The sequence below is a fragment of the Melanerpes formicivorus genome, unplaced genomic scaffold (assembly GCF_026170545.1).
Source record: "Melanerpes formicivorus ecotype bairdi unplaced genomic scaffold, bMelFor1.0.p_v2 SCAF_96, whole genome shotgun sequence".
Classification (NCBI taxonomy): domain Eukaryota; kingdom Metazoa; phylum Chordata; class Aves; order Piciformes; family Picidae; genus Melanerpes; species Melanerpes formicivorus.
Window position 1 is genome coordinate 1,233,974 of NW_027142448.1, and position 17,470 is coordinate 1,251,443.

Consider the following 17,470-nt stretch of genomic DNA (forward strand, 5'->3'; position numbering starts at 1 on the left):
GCTGGGGTTGCTTAGCCTGGAGAAGAGGAGGCTCAGGGGAGACCTCATTGCTGTCTACAACTCCCTGAAGGGAGGTTGTAGCCAGGTGGGGGTTGGTCTCTTCTCCCAGGCAACCAGCACCAGAACAAGAGGACACAGTCTCAAGCTGTGCCAGGGGAGGTTTAGGCTGGGGGTGAGGAGAAAGTTCTTCACCGAGCGAGTCATTCGTCATTGGAACGGGTTGCCCAGGGAGGTGGTGGAGTCACCATCCCTGGAGGTGCTCAAAAAGGGATTGAAGGCACTTGAAGCCATGGTTTAGTTAGCCATGAGGTGTTGGGTGACAGGTTGGACTTGATGATCTCTGAGGTCTTTTCCAATCCTATTCTGTTCTATTCTATTCTATTCTATTCTAATCATTTTGGATGGAAAAGACCTTTAAGATCATTGAATCCATCCTCTATGTAACTTTACCAAGGCTGGTGCTAAACCATGTCTTTCAGCACCACATCTCTGCTTTTTCAAGGCACCTCTAGGGATTCAGCCACCTCCCTGGGGAGCCTGGTCTGCTGTTTGAGGATCCTTTCAGTCAGGAAGTCACTTCTGCTATCCAGCCTAAACCTCCCCTGGTGCAACTTGATCGTTGCCTTGGTGTGTGTCCCTGAGCCCAGCCTTGCAACACGCTGACAGGCGACACCCAACTTCCAGGAAACTGGGTGACAGTGGGAAATGTTGTATGTAGCTCGTGGGGGCTTCTTTATGACTTTTAGTGGCTGTAACACATCAGAAAGATGTCAGTAAGACTTCTAACACGGTGCAGCAGAAATACTTCAAGGTATCTCAGTGTTACTGCAGTAGGTTATGGATGGATACAAGGCGTGAAGGAAGATCACCAGTGATGGAGAGTTGAATTTTGGGGGCGGGAGAGGAGTTGGGCGTCCCGTGCTGGAGCAGGGCAGGGCCGGCGGGCTGGTGAGCAGGGAGGCCAGGCGGGCAGGGAGGCCGGGCAGGGAGGTCAGGCGGGCAGGGAGGCCAGGCGGGCAGGGAGGCCAGGCGGGCAGGGAGGCCGGGCAGGGAGGTCAGGCGGGCAGGGAGGCCAGGCGGGCAGGGAGGCCGGGCAGGGAGGTCAGGCGGGCAGGGAGGTCAGCCGGGCAGGGAGGCAGGCAGGGAGGTCAGGCGGGCAGGGTGGTGGGCAGGGAGGTCAGGCGGGCAGGGAGGCCAGGCGGGCAGGGAGGTCAGGCGGGCAGGGAGGCCAGGCGGGCAGGGAGGCCAGGCGGGCAGGGAGGTCAGCCGGGCAGGGAGGCAGGCAGGGAGGTCAGGCGGGCAGGGAGGTCAGGCGGGCAGGGAGGCCAGGCGGGCAGGGAGGTCAGGCGGGCAGGGAGGCCAGGCGGGCAGGGAGGCAGGCAGGGAGGTCAGGCGGGCAGGGTGGTGGGCAGGGAGGTCAGGCGGGCAGGGAGGTCAGGCGGGCTGGTGGGCAGGGAGGTCAGACGGCGCAGCAAGCCAAGCCCGCGGGCAGCGCTGCCACGCACAGGCCGGGGCCCAGGCGGCCATTCGCCACTCGCGTCCCGCCAGGGCGCCGAGGAGAGCCCGCAGGCCAGAAGGGATGACCCCTGGGCGGCCGAGAGCCGGTGGCGGGGGGGGCCCAAGAGCTGGGGGGCGGCAGGGGGCTGCTGCCCCGCGCTGAGCGAGGGGCGAGGCCCGCGGCCCCTGCAGGGCGCAGGGAGCCCCGGGGCAGGCGCGGGGGCTGGGCAAGGCCGCAGCCCGCAGCCCGCAGCCCGCAGCGGTCCCGCCGGCCAGCCAGGCTCTCCGGGCGATGCCAGATCCCTCCTTGCCCGGCTGGGGCGGGCGCGGCCTCAGCTCGGGCGGCCGGAGCTCCCCGGGCCCGGCGCCTCCTTAACCCGGGGAGGCGGGGGCGGCCGCGGCCGGGGGGAGCCCGGGGAGGCGGAGCGGAGGCCGGGGAGGAGCCGGGGCCTGCAGTGGAGCCGCAGCCCGGAGCAGCAGCCGCGGGAGCGGTGGGGCCTGGAGAGACTCAGCGCCGCCCGGCCGGGCCCCCCCTCCCCCGGCACCGGAGCCCGGGGAGCGCCCCGGGGACGAAGCGGAGGCCCAGCGGGAAGCGGCGGAGACGGCTGCTCAGCCCCGCGCAGGCCCGCCAGCAGCCGCGGCCTGCCGTGGTAGCCGGGCCCGGGCGAGAGGAGCTGGGGCCTGGGGGGAAGCGAGGGACAGCCTCCGGGCAGCAGGGGTGGGGGGGACACCCCCGTAGCCTGCCGGGGTGGGGAAGAGACTCTGCCCTTCGCTCCGCTGCTGCATCCAGGGCCGAGAGGGGCCAGCCCCGCTCGGCAGCCCCGCGCCCGGCCTGGGGGGCACCCCGGTAGCCCCTCGCCGACCCCGCTTCGCTGGGAAACCGAGGCACAGCTGCCTGCCAGCCCCCGTCCCCCGCAACTGCCGTGGGAGCTTGACATTTACCCCGTTCCCCGCTAAGGAGCCGAGGGTGGGCAGAGGCCCCCGCCCCCGAGCCCTCCTAACTATCTAGAAGCAGGTCTGCATCCTCAGAGCCCCGCTGCTGAGGCTTGTGAGAGCAACCCAAGCCATCTGCACCCCCCTGCCACTGAGGAAATTTCTCTGCCAAGTGGAAGAGACAGCACTTCCCCAGTTCTTCCTCAGGCCAGACAGAAGAAACCCCATATGCCCAAGAAAGACAGTCCCCAAGACAGAAGTAATCAGGAGCTCCAGATACCCAGTAATTTCAATTTTTTACATCTGCTCAGCAGGCAGCAGAGAAGGAAAAACAAGGGAGAGAAAGCAGGGTCAGATTTAGATACTCTTCCCTTTTCCATTTGATGTTAACCCCTGGAGATACAGGTAATTTCCAATACGGACAGTATCCCTCATCAGAGGGAAGATTCTTCATCCCCTAACCCCCAGAGGGTTTTCCTCCAACACCCTGTGCGAGGAGAGAAGGTGCACCTCCCCGTTACAGGGAAAGGAGAAGGCAGCATTTGCAGCTGATCCCTACAGAGAGAGCAAGAATTTTTTTTCAGACAAAGACATTAGCTCAGCCTTAAGGGTAAGGTGCACCTCGAGGGGAGAGGAGACTGATTTGCAGGTAGGGAAATTGGTATCAAATTACCTGACAATCAGTGGAAAAGCTGTCTCCTGGGGGAGCACCCCTTTAGCAGTCAGCTGCCAGAAGGCAGTTTTAGGGGGCTGAGAGTCCCAGGCAGATTGGTTTAGTACTCAAGACCCTGGTTTCGTCCACAAACCCTGCGCCCTCCAAATATTTCTTCAAGAAGCTCTTGGAGTAGCTGACAGCAATGCTCTGATGATGGGTCTCAGAGAAGTGTGAAGGGCAGCACTCCAGAAACCAACACTGAAGATAATCCACCTCCCTCCAGAAAATCTTCCAGACAGAGTGAGTGACCACGTTATATTGCCTTTCTCTTCCTAGCTGTCCTCTTCTTTAGCCTTCTGTCCTTGTTTTCCATCTCTCTCATTGTATCTGCTTTCCTTTTAATTCCTTCTCTTTCTGAACCTCTCCCCAGGCTTCTTTTTCTGCATGTCTTTCTCCATCTCTGTAATTTAGCTCCCTTATATGCTGTTTGGAATTGACCTGCTGCTTCCCCTCACTATTTAGCTTATGGGAGACCTTAGACCTATTTAATTGTAAGAAACCTCCCTACCCTTTCCCTTCCACTTTCTTTCACTGACATATCCTAGGCTCAGTCTTCATCATTATTGGTATGAATTAATTTCTGTCGTTTAGGGGTCACTGAGAAGGATAATACTGGCCAAAAAGGCATTGAGAAGTCAGGAGCAGCGATGTGGTGTACTAGTGTCCAAGGATGCACCTGTGGGGTTGGAGTGTCAGTTGCTCTCCGTGTGGGTCACACTGTGCTCACAACAATGTGAATGACATCGTTTGGGGATGCAGATCCTAGTGCCAGTGCCCCAGGATGTATGTGCTAATGTGCCTAGGGGCTGTGGGATGGATTCTGGAAGGAGTGCCCTTGAGAGTGGGTGCTGTGGTGCTGAGGGGCCTGGGTATGAAAGTCATGCCGGTGCTGGTGGAGCCTGTTCCGAAAGGCAGGAGAAGCCATTCTGTTGCCACCAGTTTTCGTCTGTGATTCACGCTGTATTCCGGGGCTGGGGATGTGAATCCTCGTGCTAGTGCCATGGGGAGCCAAGCTGGCTGCCTTCTGAAAACGAGGCAGTTAATTTCCACTCACAAATGAGTGGTCTGACACTAGGGTAGTGATTTCCTGAGAAATCAAGGCTGAGGGAGATTTATCTCAAATGAAGTCAAAACAGACTCCCATAGCAGAGTGTCAGGGTGTCTCTCCTGATACATTCCTGCCTCTGTGCTTCAGTGAGACAGCAGTGACGAAATGGAAGATCAAAGGGTCCTTGGCCAGAGCAGGAACCCTTCTGGCATCCATTTGGGAGCACAATGGTTAACAAGGAGTCCCTGAAGAAGGAACTATGGAGATTAGACAAAAGCTGCGAGATCTCTCCAGAGCTATTCGTCATTTTGACAGCTCTAGGTAGCTTCAGAAGGTGTCTCTGTCTGAGGCAAGGCTGAACCATGAGGCGTGCATCTGTTCTGGGGGTACTGTTAGGTGCCCTCCTACCTGTTGCCCTTTAGTTATGCAATCAGCCTGTTTTGAGTGGAGCTGTATTATCTAGCACAAGGGAAGAGATAACTGAGGCATTCTGGCCTTTGTACATCCAAGGGGTAACTGACTTTTCATGCTGCTGAGGTTGATTTACTTCATCCTGCCCCTTTCCTCACAGTAATGACTTGACATTTTTCAAGTGCTTTTGGCTCTGATGGATGCCAGGGCACTTCAGGGAGCGTGTATGCCAGCCTCACAAAATTCTGCTCTCCCACAGCCATCATCTTGCTGCACATGAAATGGTTTGTTGTTCAGTGCTCATGGTAAAGATTAAGACGTGGTGTTTGCTGCCTGAGCTTTAAATATTCACGCCAGACATACCAGGCTGAAAGTTGTGTGCTGTAGAGTAATTTGTTAATTGCTGACAATGCACCCAGTGCTGACTCTCAATCAATTTTGTAGTCTAAAATGCAGCTGTAATTTTAAGGAAGAGAAGGGTATTTTTCTTTCTAGTGAGCATAGCTCTTGAGTGTGATCATGGTATTCCCATCAACTGTTCCTCACAGGCAAAAGTGAAGCTTACTCTGGGGGGGAATGCTGCAGCTCCCCTGCACCATTTGTTTCATCCAAAAGTATCCCTCAAAGAAAAAGGCAGAGTGTTGTTTGTCTCCATAAAAATGCATGGTGCTTTACAGACACGTTGAAGTGGAAGTGCTGCCTCTTCAAGAGTTTACATTAAGAGTGCTGAACCCAAACACCTCAGCTTAGGCTCTAAACCCCACATTTAGGTACCTAAGTAAATAGGTTTAGGTACCTACGTAAACAGCATAATTCTTGTGACTGCCCAGGAATGTACAGTTGACTTCAATATTTGAGTACAGAGACATGTAGTTACACAGGCATGGGTCTGTAAATGCCAGCTGGGATGTCCATGCTTCCAAAAGCTGACTTAACCTGACCTCATTGTGGCCTTCCAGTATCTGAAGGGGGTTACAAGAAGGCTGGGGAGGGACTGCTCAGGATCTCAGGCAGTGATAGGACTAGGGGGAATGGAATGAAGCTGGAGGTGGGGAGATTGAGGCTGGAGGTGAGGAGGAAGTTCTTCCCCATGAGAGTGGTGAAGCCCTGGCATGGGTTGTCCAGGGAGGTGGTTGGGGCTCTGTCCCTGGAGGTGTTTAAGGCCAGGCTGGATGAGGCTGTGGCCAGGCTGATGTAGTGTGGGGTGTCCCTGCCCATGGCAGGGGGGTTGGAACTAGATGCTCCTTGTGGTCCCTTCCAACCCTGACTGATACTATGATACTTTCTAAGTGGAAGCAGTCAGCTCCTGTCCTATGGACGCTTTGCTCCCATCCAAAAACTTAGTGTGTGCTGCTTCTCAGGTCAGGCCATTAACTGGGGTTAAATGAGGTGGTCTAGAGAGTTAGGGGGAAATTACTGGAAGATCCTGAGGTTATAGTAGTGTTTAAGCATGTGTTCTGTAAGGTCTGGGGTTTCATCTGGAAACATGGCTCTGTAAGTAAGATTCTGGGAGGCAGAAAAGTGGATATGACATGCAAGAAACAGTTTGAGGAGTGAGGATGTAATTTCCCAGTCTGAGATGGGGTTATGGCCACTATAGTACTTTGGGTAGGATAGGATAGGATGGAGTAGGATAGGATGGAGTAGGATAGGATAGAGTAGGATAGGATAGAGTAGAATAGAGTAGAATAGAGTAGAATAGAATAGAATAGAATAGAATAGACAAATGAACACCCAACCCAAAACCCACCACCAAACCAAACAAACCACCAAAAGAAGTGACCCCCCCAGCCCAACAACACAAAGTCCTCCCAGGAACCCCCAAACATCCCAGCTGAACCCTGCTGTCTCTGGAGAAGTTTTTGCTTGCCACAGTTACAGGTCTCTGTGCTTCCTGCCTCTTCACCTGAGCTTCAGCTGCCCTTCCTATAGCAGGGAGATTCAGTCTGCATCACAGCTTGGACCTTTGGCCCTTCAGATGTCAGAAAGGAAGCATGGCTCATGGCAACTGCGATACGGACAGCTGTCTCCCGAGAGCAGGACGGAGCTGATTATCTCCTTTTACACAGTTGTCAAACAGGAATTACATCTCAGGCATTGGCAACCAAAGAAGTTGAAGGCTGTTGGACTGATTTTTCCACTTGTTTCTCCTGCTGTTGGTTGGAAGCCTGGGCAGTGACACTCACACAGAGCTGTGTGTCTTGCAGTACTGCGTTTGTAGAGTCTATCGCTGAGCGATGCTTTAGAATCGAAGCTTTCAAAGGACCCTTTCTGGCATGCTGGGTCTGGAAGACAACCTGGAAAAGATGAGTAGTGCCTAGATTAGTGGACAGCCTAAAATGGCATCCCCAAAACATTTGAACTCTCTGATGGTGTGAACTCTGAAACCTAAAGAAAAGCATTTAAATCTCTCTGTTGCCGGCAGCTCCACGTGGTATTAGTTTAGCCAGAACACACCACTGATGTGCTTAGCCCCCAGAAGCTCACCGTCTTGGTAGGAGTCAGTGGTGCTGCTTTTTCTGCCTCTTCTGTTGGGTTTGTTTCTTATTTCACTAAGATGAAGTTAAAAGTCTATAATGTGCTCTTGCCCCGTGCTCATGTTTTCCCTTTTAAAGGCAGCCTGTGCATGTCTGGTGCTGAGCAAGAGCAAACATGCTGCTGTATGGTTTTGCAGTTAAGGAATTGCAAGTTTTCATTTGAAGTTCAAAATGAAAATGCACAATCATGGGGGTACAAAAGAATTGAGAGACCACACAGCAGGGCTTGGGACCAGCTTCACGGCGTGGCTTGTGCTCTCCTCAAATCTGCACTGGGCTGTTGTTCCAGCCTTCTGTCTCTCCCCTGCCTCATCTCCTACCACATCCTGGAGGTGGGGAGATTCAGGCTGGGGGTGAGGAGGAAGTTCTTCCCCATGAGAGTGGTGAAGCCCTGGAATGGGTTGTCCAGGCAGGTGGTTGAGGCCCCAGCCCTGGAGGTGTTTAAGCCCAGGTTGGATGAGGCTCTGGGCAGTCTGATCTAGTGTGGGGTGTCCCTGCCCATGGCAGGGGGATTGGAACTAGATGATGCTCGTGGTCCCTTCCAACCCTGACTGATACTATGATATTATTATGAACCTTGGAGTTGGTGTCTTAGAGGTAGACAACAAAGAGATTTTGGTAGTTCCTGCCCTTTTGGAACCTTTCCCTGAGTCCCATGTTGAGCTTCCCAGCCTCATGTCACAATTGGGTTCCTCTCTGCATGTTTAAGGCCCAGCATGTTTTCACTCCGCCTACTTCCATACACTCATTGCCTCCTACACTCCGTTCCTCCTCCCAGTTCTTTCTGCACTGCTCCTTGCATCTTGTTGGTGAGGGGTTTGGAACACAGCCCTGTGAGGAGAGGCTGAGGGAGCTGGGGTTGCTTAGCCTGGAGAAGAGGAGGCTCAGGGGAGACCTCATTGCTCTCTACAACTACCTGAAGGGAGGTTGTAGACAGGCAGAGGTTGGTCTCTTCTCCCAGGCAGCCAGCACCAGAACAAGAGGACACAGTCTCAGGCTGCACCAGGGGAGGTTTAGGTTGGAGGTTAGGAGGAAGTTCTATACAGAGAGAGTGATTGCCCATTGGAATGGGCTGCCTGGGGAGGTGGTGGAGTCACCATCATTGGAGGTGTTCAGGAAGAGACTTGCTGGGGTGCTTGGTGCCATGGGTTAGTTGTTTAGGTGGTGTTGGATTGGTTGATGGGTTGGACACGATGGTCTTGAAGGTCTCTTCCAACCTGGTCTGGCCTGGTCTGGTCCGTTCTGTTCCATTCTATTCCATTCTATCCCGTTCTATCCCATTCTATCCCATTCTATTCTCTGTGCTGTCCCTTTGGCATTTGGTCCTGTGGTCAGTACCTGTTGCTGGGGAGTAGCATTTCATGATCCACCAGGCTCATTCTCCCACTCTCCCTTCTGCCCTACCTCTCTTGCCTTCCTCAGGACCAGCTGGATTTGAGGCGGTTGGAATGAAAAGCCTTTGAGTTACATTCCCTGGTTCTTTCCACTTTCCAGGATCTTGCTCTTGAGAGCTGGGGTGCAGGGTCTGTGCAAGGCCTGGTACCCCATTCCTGAGTTTTCTAATCTGGTCAATGTATTTGAGGTGAAGTGAAGAAATAAGGGAATGCACATCCTCTCTTTGGCCCTTTTTTGTGTGTCTGAGGGAGAGTGAATAATGAGGGAGAGGGCGAGGTGATGAGTGAGAGCTTTTATACCTTCAGGGAAGAAACATTTGCCTTTTAATTTTGTTTTTAATATCTAATTAGCAATTCAGATGTTGTTTATGCTTTCTGCTCTACAAAGAGTGGGGCTGATTGTGTGAGAAGTAGGTAATTACTGCTAAAAGTTCAGATTTGGGTAATTGGGAAGGAATCTGCACCTTTTTTGTGGTCACCCATTCAAGGAGCAGAGTTTCTGAATTCTCAGTTTCCCCACAAAAAAAACCAGCTATTAAGTAAACCCAAAACACTTCTGCCTCCCCATCAGGAACTTGCAACTGAAAACAAACAAGCTGATGAAGTAGTTCCCTCTGCAGTTACCTTTCTCTCTACCTGGAACTGGATGATCCTTGGGGTCCCTTCCGACCCTAACAGGTCTGTGATTCATTGGATAGATGTCTGGGATGTATGACAAGGTGGTCCCCATCCACAAGAAGGGTCGGATGGAGGAACCTGGAAACTCCAGGCCTGGCAGCCTGACCTCAGTGCCAGGGAAAGTGATGGAGCAGATTATCCTGGGGGCAAGAACTGCACACCTGAAGGATGGCCAAGGGCTCAGGTCCAGCCAGCATGGATTTAGGAGGGGCAGGTCCTGTCTCTCCAACCTGATCTCCTTCTATGATCAGGTGACTGCCTGGTGGCTGTGGGGCAGGCTGTGGATGTGGTCTGCCTGGACTGCAGCAAGGCCTTTGACACCGTCCCCCATAGCAAACTCCTGGCTAAGCTGTCAGCCCCTGGCTTGGACAGCAGCACTCTGAGCTGGGTTAGGAACTGGCTGGAGGCTGAGCCCAGAGAGTGGTGGTGAATGGTGCCACAGCCAGCTGGCAGCCAGGCACCAGTGGTGTGCCCCAGGGATCAGTGCTGGGCCCCATCCTCTTAAATATCTCCATTGATGATCTGGATGAGGGGATGGAGTCAGTCATCAGCAAGTTTGCAGATGACACCAAGCTGGGAGCAGATGTTGGTCAGTGAGAGGGCAGAAGGGCTCTGCAGAGGGACCTCAACCAACTGGACAGATGGGCAGAGTCCAACAGGATGGCATTCAACAAGTCCAAGTGCCAGGGGCTGCACTTTGGCCACAGCAACCCCATGCAGAGCTACAGGCTGGGGTCAGAGTGGCTGAGAGCTGCCAAAGAGAGAGGGACCTGGGGGTGCTGATTGACAGCTGCCTGAACATGAGCCAGCAGTGTGCCCAGGTGGCCAAGAAGGCCAAGGGCATCCTGGCCTGCAGCAGGAACAGTGTGGCCAGCAGGAGCAGGGAAGTCATTGTGCCCTGTGCTCTGCACTGGTTAGGCCACACCTTGAGTCCTGTGTCCAGTTCTGGGTCCCTCAGTTTAAGAAGGACATTGAGAGACTTGAAGGTTGGACTTGATGATCCTCGAGGTCTCTTCCAACCTTAGTTCTACTGTGGTACTGTGATGCATTTGCTAGAAGCTTTTTGCTTTGTAAGAGGGAAAAGTATCACACAAGAGAGGCTCCTTTTCATCTCCAGCAACACAGCTACTCTGGCACTTTAACTGTGAAACTAGCTTGGGGTGTTTCGTGGTTTGCAGAGGTCTCTGAAATGAGCATCATTAATCACTTGAGTGTGAGTTAAAATCTCAAGAAATTGACTTGTACATATAGGAGTGGGAGAGAGAGGTTTGTTATGTGTACAGATGGACAGGCTGCTTTGAGGTCTGTAAAGCAGTTGTGTCTTGGCTGGGAATTTTTTTCCAAGTAGTGAAGGAGTTCAAGAGGGGATTTGATGTGGCACTTGGTGCCATGGTGTAATAGTCCTGAGGTGTTGGGTGACAGGTTGGACTTGATGATCTCTGAGGTCTTTTCCAACCATATTGATCCTATGATTCCTATGATCCTACCTGAGTGAAGCATGCAAGCTTTGCCTGGGGAGAACGGCTCTGTGATTTTGGAGAGCTCTGCCCTCAGCATGGTCCTGCTGCTCCTTTGCTGGCTGAGCTTGGGCTCTTCACTCCCCATGCATGGCTTCTCATTTATTGTGGAGCAGGTTTTTTATCACAGTATCACCAAGGTTGGAAGAGACCTCAAGGATCATCAAGTCCAACCTGTCACCACAGACCTCATGACTAGACCATGGCACCAAGTGCCACATCCAATCCCCTCTTGAACACCTCCAGGGATGGGGACTCCACCACCTCCCTGGGCAGCACATTCCAATGGTGAATGACTCTCTCAGTGAAGAACTTTCTCCTCACCTCCAGCCTAAACCTCCCCTGGCACAGCTTGAGACTGTGTCCTCTTGTTCTGGTGCTGCTTGCCTGGGAGAAGAGACCAACCCCCTCCTGGCTACAACCTCCTAACCTCCTGTTAGGAAGAAGTTCTACACAGAGAGAGTGATTGCCCATTGGAATGTGCTGCCCAGGGAGGTGGTGGAGTCACCATCACTGGAGGTGTTCAGGAGGAGACTTGATGGGGTGCTTGGTGCCATGGGTTAGTTGTTTAGGTGGTGTTGGTTGATGGGTTGGACACGATGATCTTGAAGGTCTCTTCCAACCTGGTCAGGTCTATTCTATTCTATTCTATTCTATTCTATTCTATTCTATTCTATTCTATTCCCTTCAGGTAGTTGTAGACAGCAAGAAGGTCTCCCCTGAGCCTCCTCTTCTCCAGGCTAAGCAACCCCAGCTCCCTCAGCCTCTCCTCACGGGGCTGTGCTCAAGGCCTCTCCCCAGCCTTGTTGCCCTTCTCTGGACACCTTCAAGTCTCTCAATGTCCTTCCTAAACTGAGAGGCCCAGAAGTGGACACAGGACTCAAGGTGTGATTTTGATGCTTTGTAAGGGTTCCAAAGTTTAAGGATGAAAAACACGTTCTGAAGGCTGTTGATGACTTGAATTACAGTGTGACACTGAGCTTAAAACCTCTGCATGCCACTTTTGGGGGCACTAAAACACACTCAAAGCATGGTGTCCCAGTTTTATTTCATAGAAGGAGCTGTGACTCCCAAAGTAGAAGATCCTGCACAGTGTTTGCAGCCTAGAACTCTTGTTTAAGTTAAGTACAGCTACTCTGACTCCCTCGAAGCTCTCTGAAGCTCTCTGATGACCTTTTCTTGGCCAGGTCTCAGGGTCTCCATTCCATCTTCATCCTTCTTGGCTTCCTTGCTGGTTTTGACACTTGATCATGCCCAGTCTTGAAATCCTGTCCTCCCTTGACTTTTGTCTCAGTGTTTTCCTTCTTTCCCTCCTGCTGCTCTGGTAATTTGTTTGGTTGCCTCTGCACTAAGCTGTTTGTGTTTTTCATGCTTTCAACCCAGAACCCACCCCTGGTGTCCTCTCTTTGTTTTTCTTTACCTTCTTTCATGCCAGTGGTACTAAATGGCACAACTTAGCATGCTGCCTTCCCATCTTTGTGAATGGTTTGCTGCAGGGTTAAGACTGCTGAGGCCAAGGTGGAGCTCTAGAAAGCTCCTCTGCAATTTCCCTTGGTTTCCTGCTTTCCTCTGTGACAAGCCTGCACAGTTGGGCCTGTAACATGGGTTTTCACAGTATCACTAAGGTTGGAAGAGACCTTAAGGATCAAGTCCAACCTGTCACCACAGACCTCATGACTAGACCATGGCACCAAGTGCCACATCCAATCCTCTCTTGAACACCTCCAGGGATGGGGACTCCACCACCTCCCTGGGCAGCACATCCCAATGGTGAATGACTCACTCAGTGAAGAACTTTCTCCTCACCTCCAGCCTAAACCTCCCCTGGCACAGCTTGAGACTGTGTCCTCTTGTTCTGGTGCTGGTTGCCTGGCAGAAGAGACCAACCCCTTCCTGGCTACAACCACCTCCCAGGCAGTTGGAGAGAGCAATGAGGTCTCCCCTGAGCCTCCTCTTCTCCAGGCTAAGCAACCCCAGCTCCCTCAGCCTCTCCTCACGGGGCTGTGCTCAAGGCCTCTCACACTTACCTTGCTCTGTACATGCACTCATCTAATCTCCCACTTCTTTCTCAGCCTCTGGGTAAGCCTTACACTTTTGCCTTCATTTACTATCTTGGTTAGTGATGGCCTTGGTTCTTGTTGGCCTTGATATCATCATGATAACATCATGATAACTCCTACATCATGCAGGGTTTCCTTCTGGCCTTGTTGAAAGCACAATTACTGGAGCTACCTTCCTGGCCCATTTTCTCAACATGTTGCCATCTCCTCCTTGAGATGCCTGTTCTGTGGCTGCCTTCCACCACATAAGGTTCCAGCTTCTTGTACTCACTCCAAGGGGCCTTTACCTTTCTGTGTCTCCCCTGCCTGTCACTGTCTCCCCTGCCATTCACCCTGCCAGCAGCACAAACTCAACCTTGTGTTTTTCATTTCTTGCATGGGCATCTCTTCACATTCTTCCTCAGCTGACTCATACCTTGATACACAGAGGAAAATTGCCAGCCAATCGGGGCCAGGCACACTGCAAGCTACTGATTTCCATAGTTGAAAATTATTCAGAAGGTCTTAACTGATAGTCAGGGGCAGTTGGCTTCCTGTCTGTACCCTCCTCTCCCTGGCTGCTTCTGTAAAGAAGCATGATGACGAAAGGGAAAATGAGTCTCTCTGTCTGCCTCCCCTTCCCCAGCCTCTCTGTCTCTCTCCCCTTCCCCAGCCAGCCTCTCTGTCTCTCTCCCCCTTCCCCAGCCAGCCTCTCTGTCTCTCTCCCCTTCCCCAGCCAGCCTCTCTGTCTCTCTCCCCTTCCCCAGCCAGCCTCTCTGTCTCTCTCCCCTTCCCCAGCCAGCCTCTCTGTCTCTCTCCCCCTTCCCCAGCCAGCCTCTCTGTCTCTCTCCCCTTCCCCAGCCAGCCTCTCTGTCTCTCTCCCCTTCCCCAGCCAGCCTCTCTGTCTCTCTCCCCTTCCCCAGCCAGCCTCTCTGTCTCTCTCTCCCCTTCCCCAGCCAGCCTCTCTGTCTCTCTCCCCCTTCCCCTGCCTCTCTGTCTCTCTCCCCTTCCCCTGCCTCTCTGTCTCTCTCCCCTTCCCCTGCCTCTCTGTCTCTCTCCCCTTCCCCTGCCTCTCTGTCTCTCTCCCCTTCCCCTGCCTCTCTGTCTCTCTCCCCTTCCCCTGCCTCTCTGTCTCTCTCCCCTTCCCCAGCCAGCCTCTCTGTCTCTCTCCCCTTCCCCAGCCAGCCTCTCTGTCTGTCTCCCCTTCCCCAGCCAGCCTCTCTGTCTGTCTTCCCTTCCCCTGCCTCTCTGTCTGTCTCCCCTTCCCCTGCCTCTCTGTCTGTCTCCCCTTCCCCTGCCTCTCTGTCTGTCTCCCCTTCCCCTGCCTCTCTGTCTGTCTCCCCTTCCCCTGCCTCTCTGTCTGTCTCCCCTTCCCCTGCCTCTCTGTCTGTCTCCCCTTCCCCAGCCTCTCTGTCTCTCTCCCCTTCCCCAGCCTCTCTGTCTGTCTCCCCTTCCCCAGCCTCTCTGTCTGTCTCCCCTTCCCCAGCCTCTCTGTCTGTCTCCCCTTCCCCAGCCTCTCTGTCTGTCTCCCCTTCCCCAGCCTCTCTGTCTGTCTCCCCTTCCCCAGCCTCTCTGTCTGTCTCCCCTTCCCCAGCCTCTCTGTCTGTCTCCCCTTCCCCAGCCTCTCTGTCTGTCTCCCCTTCCCCAGCCTCTCTGTCTGTCTCCCCTTCCCCAGCCTCTCTGTCTGTCTCCCCTTCCCCAGCCTCTCTGTCTCTCTCCCCTTCCCCAGCCTCTCTGTCTCTCTCCCCTTCCCCAGCCTCTCTGTCTCTCTCCCCTTCCCCAGCCTCTCTGTCTCTCTCTCCCCTTCCCCAGCCTCTCTGTCTGTCTCCCCTTCCCCAGCCTCTCTGTCTGTCTCCCCTTCCCCAGCCTCTCTGTCTCTCTCCCCTTCCCCAGCCTCTCTGTCTGTCTCCCCTTCCCCAGCCTCTCTGTCTGTCTCCCCTTCCCCAGCCTCTCTGTCTCTCTCCCCTTCCCCAGCCTCTCTGTCTCTCTCCCCTTCCCCAGCCTCTCTGTCTCTCTCCCCTTCCCCAGCCTCTCTGTCTCTCTCCCCTTCCCCAGCCTCTCTGTCTCTCTCCCCTTCCCCAGCCTCTCTGTCTCTCTCCCCTTCCCCAGCCTCTCTGTCTCTCTCCCCTTCCCCAGCCTCTCTGTCTCTCTCCCCTTCCCCAGCCTGCCTCTCCGTCTCTCTCCCCTTCCCCAGCCTGCCTCTCTGTCTCTCTCCCCTTCCCCAGCCTGCCTCTCTGTCTCTCTCCCCTTCCCCAGCCAGCCTCTCTGTCTCTCTCCCCTGCCCCAGCCAGCCTCTCTGTCTCTCTCCCCTTCCCCAGCCAGCCTCTCTGTCTCTCTCCCCTTCCCCAGCCAGCCTCTCTGTCTCTCTCCCCTTCCCCAGCCAGCCTCTCTGTCTCTCTCCCCTTCCCCTGCCTCTCTGTCTCTCTCCCCTTCCCCAGCCTGCCTCTCTGTCTCTCTCCCCTTCCCCAGCCTGCCTCTCTGTCTCTCTCCCCTTCCCCAGCCAGCCTCTCTGTCTCTCTCCCCTTCCCCAGCCAGCCTCTCTGTCTCTCTCCCCTTCCCCAGCCAGCCTCTCTGTCTCTCTCCCCTTCCCCAGCCAGCCTCTCTGTCTCTCTCCCCTTCCCCAGCCTGCCTCTCTGTCTCTCTCCCCTTCCCCAGCCTGCCTCTCCGTCTCTCTCCCCTTCCCCAGCCTCTCTCTCCTAAGACTGGGCAGGTCAGGGTGGGAGCAGAGCAGTGTTTACTCCTAGTTGCAAAGGCAAGGATGTGTGCTGAAGCAAGGGCCTTCTGTCAGTGTCTGTAAGGAACTGAGCAGGAGATTTAGTCTGAGGATGATGCTCACAATGGATCATCTTATGACTAGGATGCAAAAGTCAGTGCAGTGCTAGCACTGTTAGTTGGAATGAACTGTCAATGGGTGTATATTCTTTGCCTGTGTGGTTCTGAGTCCTCCTGACATTCAGGCATGGGACAAATCTTTACAAGGTGTGAGCCTGGCTGGGAGTTCTCAGCTGGTTTGTCTCAGTACAATTCAGTCATTTCATTCAGAGAAGCTGCCAGCAGCATAGTGTAAAGGAATGATGTTGAAACAGTGGTTGAGACCTAAGGGGTGATCTCCACACCGTGTTACTGAGTTGTTCTGACCATTCTGGTGAGGGGCTTGGAGCACAGCCCTGTGAGGAGAGGCTGAGGGAGCTGGGGTTGCTTAGCCTGGAGAAGAGGAGGCTCAGAGGTGACCTTCTTGCTCTCTACAACTCCCTGAAGGGAGGTTGTAGACAGGCAGAGGTTGGTCTCTTCTCCCAGGCAAGCAGCACCAGAACAAGAGGACACAGTCTCAGGCTGCGCCAGGGGAGGTTTTGGCTGGAGGTCAGGAGGAAGTTCTACACAGAGAGAGTGATTGCCCATTGGAATGTGCTGCCTGGGGAGGTGGTGGATTCACCATCCCTGGAGGTGTTCAGGAGGAGACTTGATGGGGTGCTTGGTGCCATGGGTTAGTTGATTAGGTGGTGTTGGATTGGTTGATGGGTTGGACTCGATGACCTTGAAGGTCTCTTCCAGCCTGGTCTGGTCTACTTGCAAAGAAATGCTTTAAAACAGTGTGTGTGAGCAAAGGAATTTGTCTGGTGGCTTACAGAAGGAGGAAAGACTGAGGGAGCTGCGATTGCTTAGCCTGGAGAGGAGGAGACTCAGGGGTGACCTTATATTACTCTCTACAACTACCTGAAGGGAGGTTGTAGACAGGCGGATGTTGGTCACTTCTCCCAGGCAGCCAGTACTAGAACAAGAGGACACAGTGTCAGGCTGCGCCAGGGGAGGTTTAGGCTGGATGTTAGGAAGAAGTTCTAGACAGAGAGAGTGATTGGCCATTGGAATGGGCTGTCTGGGGAGGTGGTGGAGTTGCCATCATTGGAGGTTTTCAAGAGGAGACTTGATGGGGTGCTTGGTGCCATGGGTTAGCTGTTTGGGTGGGTTGGATTGGTTGATGGGTTGGATGCAATGATCTTGAAGGTCTCTTCCAACCTGGTTTATTCTATGTAATTCTATTCTAGTCTCTATTCTAGTCTCTTCTATTCTATTCGTTCAGTTTCAGCTGCTCTTTGCTTCCAGACTTCTCTTTCAGAGGCTTTTCTGCAGTGCTTTGGTAATGGTAACCCTGGGAGTTTCCTGCTGCATCCACATTGCTGCCACAGGCCATGCCACTGCCCTGCTTTTGGTACCAATTCCCTTATTTTCTGTGAACTCAGCACACAGGTCTTGCTAGGGCTTGATTCCTGTTTCCACAAGTGGGCCAGAGTGGGTTGTGGCTTGTTTCAGCAGTTATGACAGAGTTCCTATTGATTGATCTTTATTCAGTGGTTCAGCCTTTGGTGAGCAGGCTGTGACCACTGGCAGTCAGATTTTCATTTCCGCTGTGCCTGGGTGGCATCCATTTACCTCTGGGGGCTCTCTTGTGTAGAAGCTGTGGAGTATTGCTGTTATTAACAGTATCACAGAATCACCAAGGGTGGAAGAGACCTCAAAGACCATCAAGTTCAGCGTGTCACCACAGACCTCATGACTACACCATGGCACCAAGTGCCACATCCAATCCCCTCTTGAACACCTCCAGGGATGAGGACTCCACCACCTCCCTGGGCAGCACATTCCAATGGCTAACAACTCTCTCTGGGAAGAACTTTCTCCTAACATCCAACCTAAACTTCCCCT

At 53.7% G+C, this 17,470-nt stretch overlaps 1 protein-coding gene across 2 annotated transcripts in view; it reads left to right on the plus strand.

Annotated features, from left to right (window-relative positions):
- Positions 1-1,926: 1,926 nt before the first annotated feature.
- The window catches only part of FOXJ2 (forkhead box J2), a 53,094-nt gene continuing 37,550 nt past the window's right edge, over positions 1,927-17,470 (plus strand). The window contains exon 1 of one of the 2 annotated variants that reach the window (XM_068166027.1): positions 1,927-3,385. The gene's annotated coding sequence lies outside the window, so the exon portion shown is untranslated. The remainder of the gene's footprint in view (positions 3,386-17,470) is intronic. The other variant, XM_068166026.1, reaches the window with a different exon arrangement.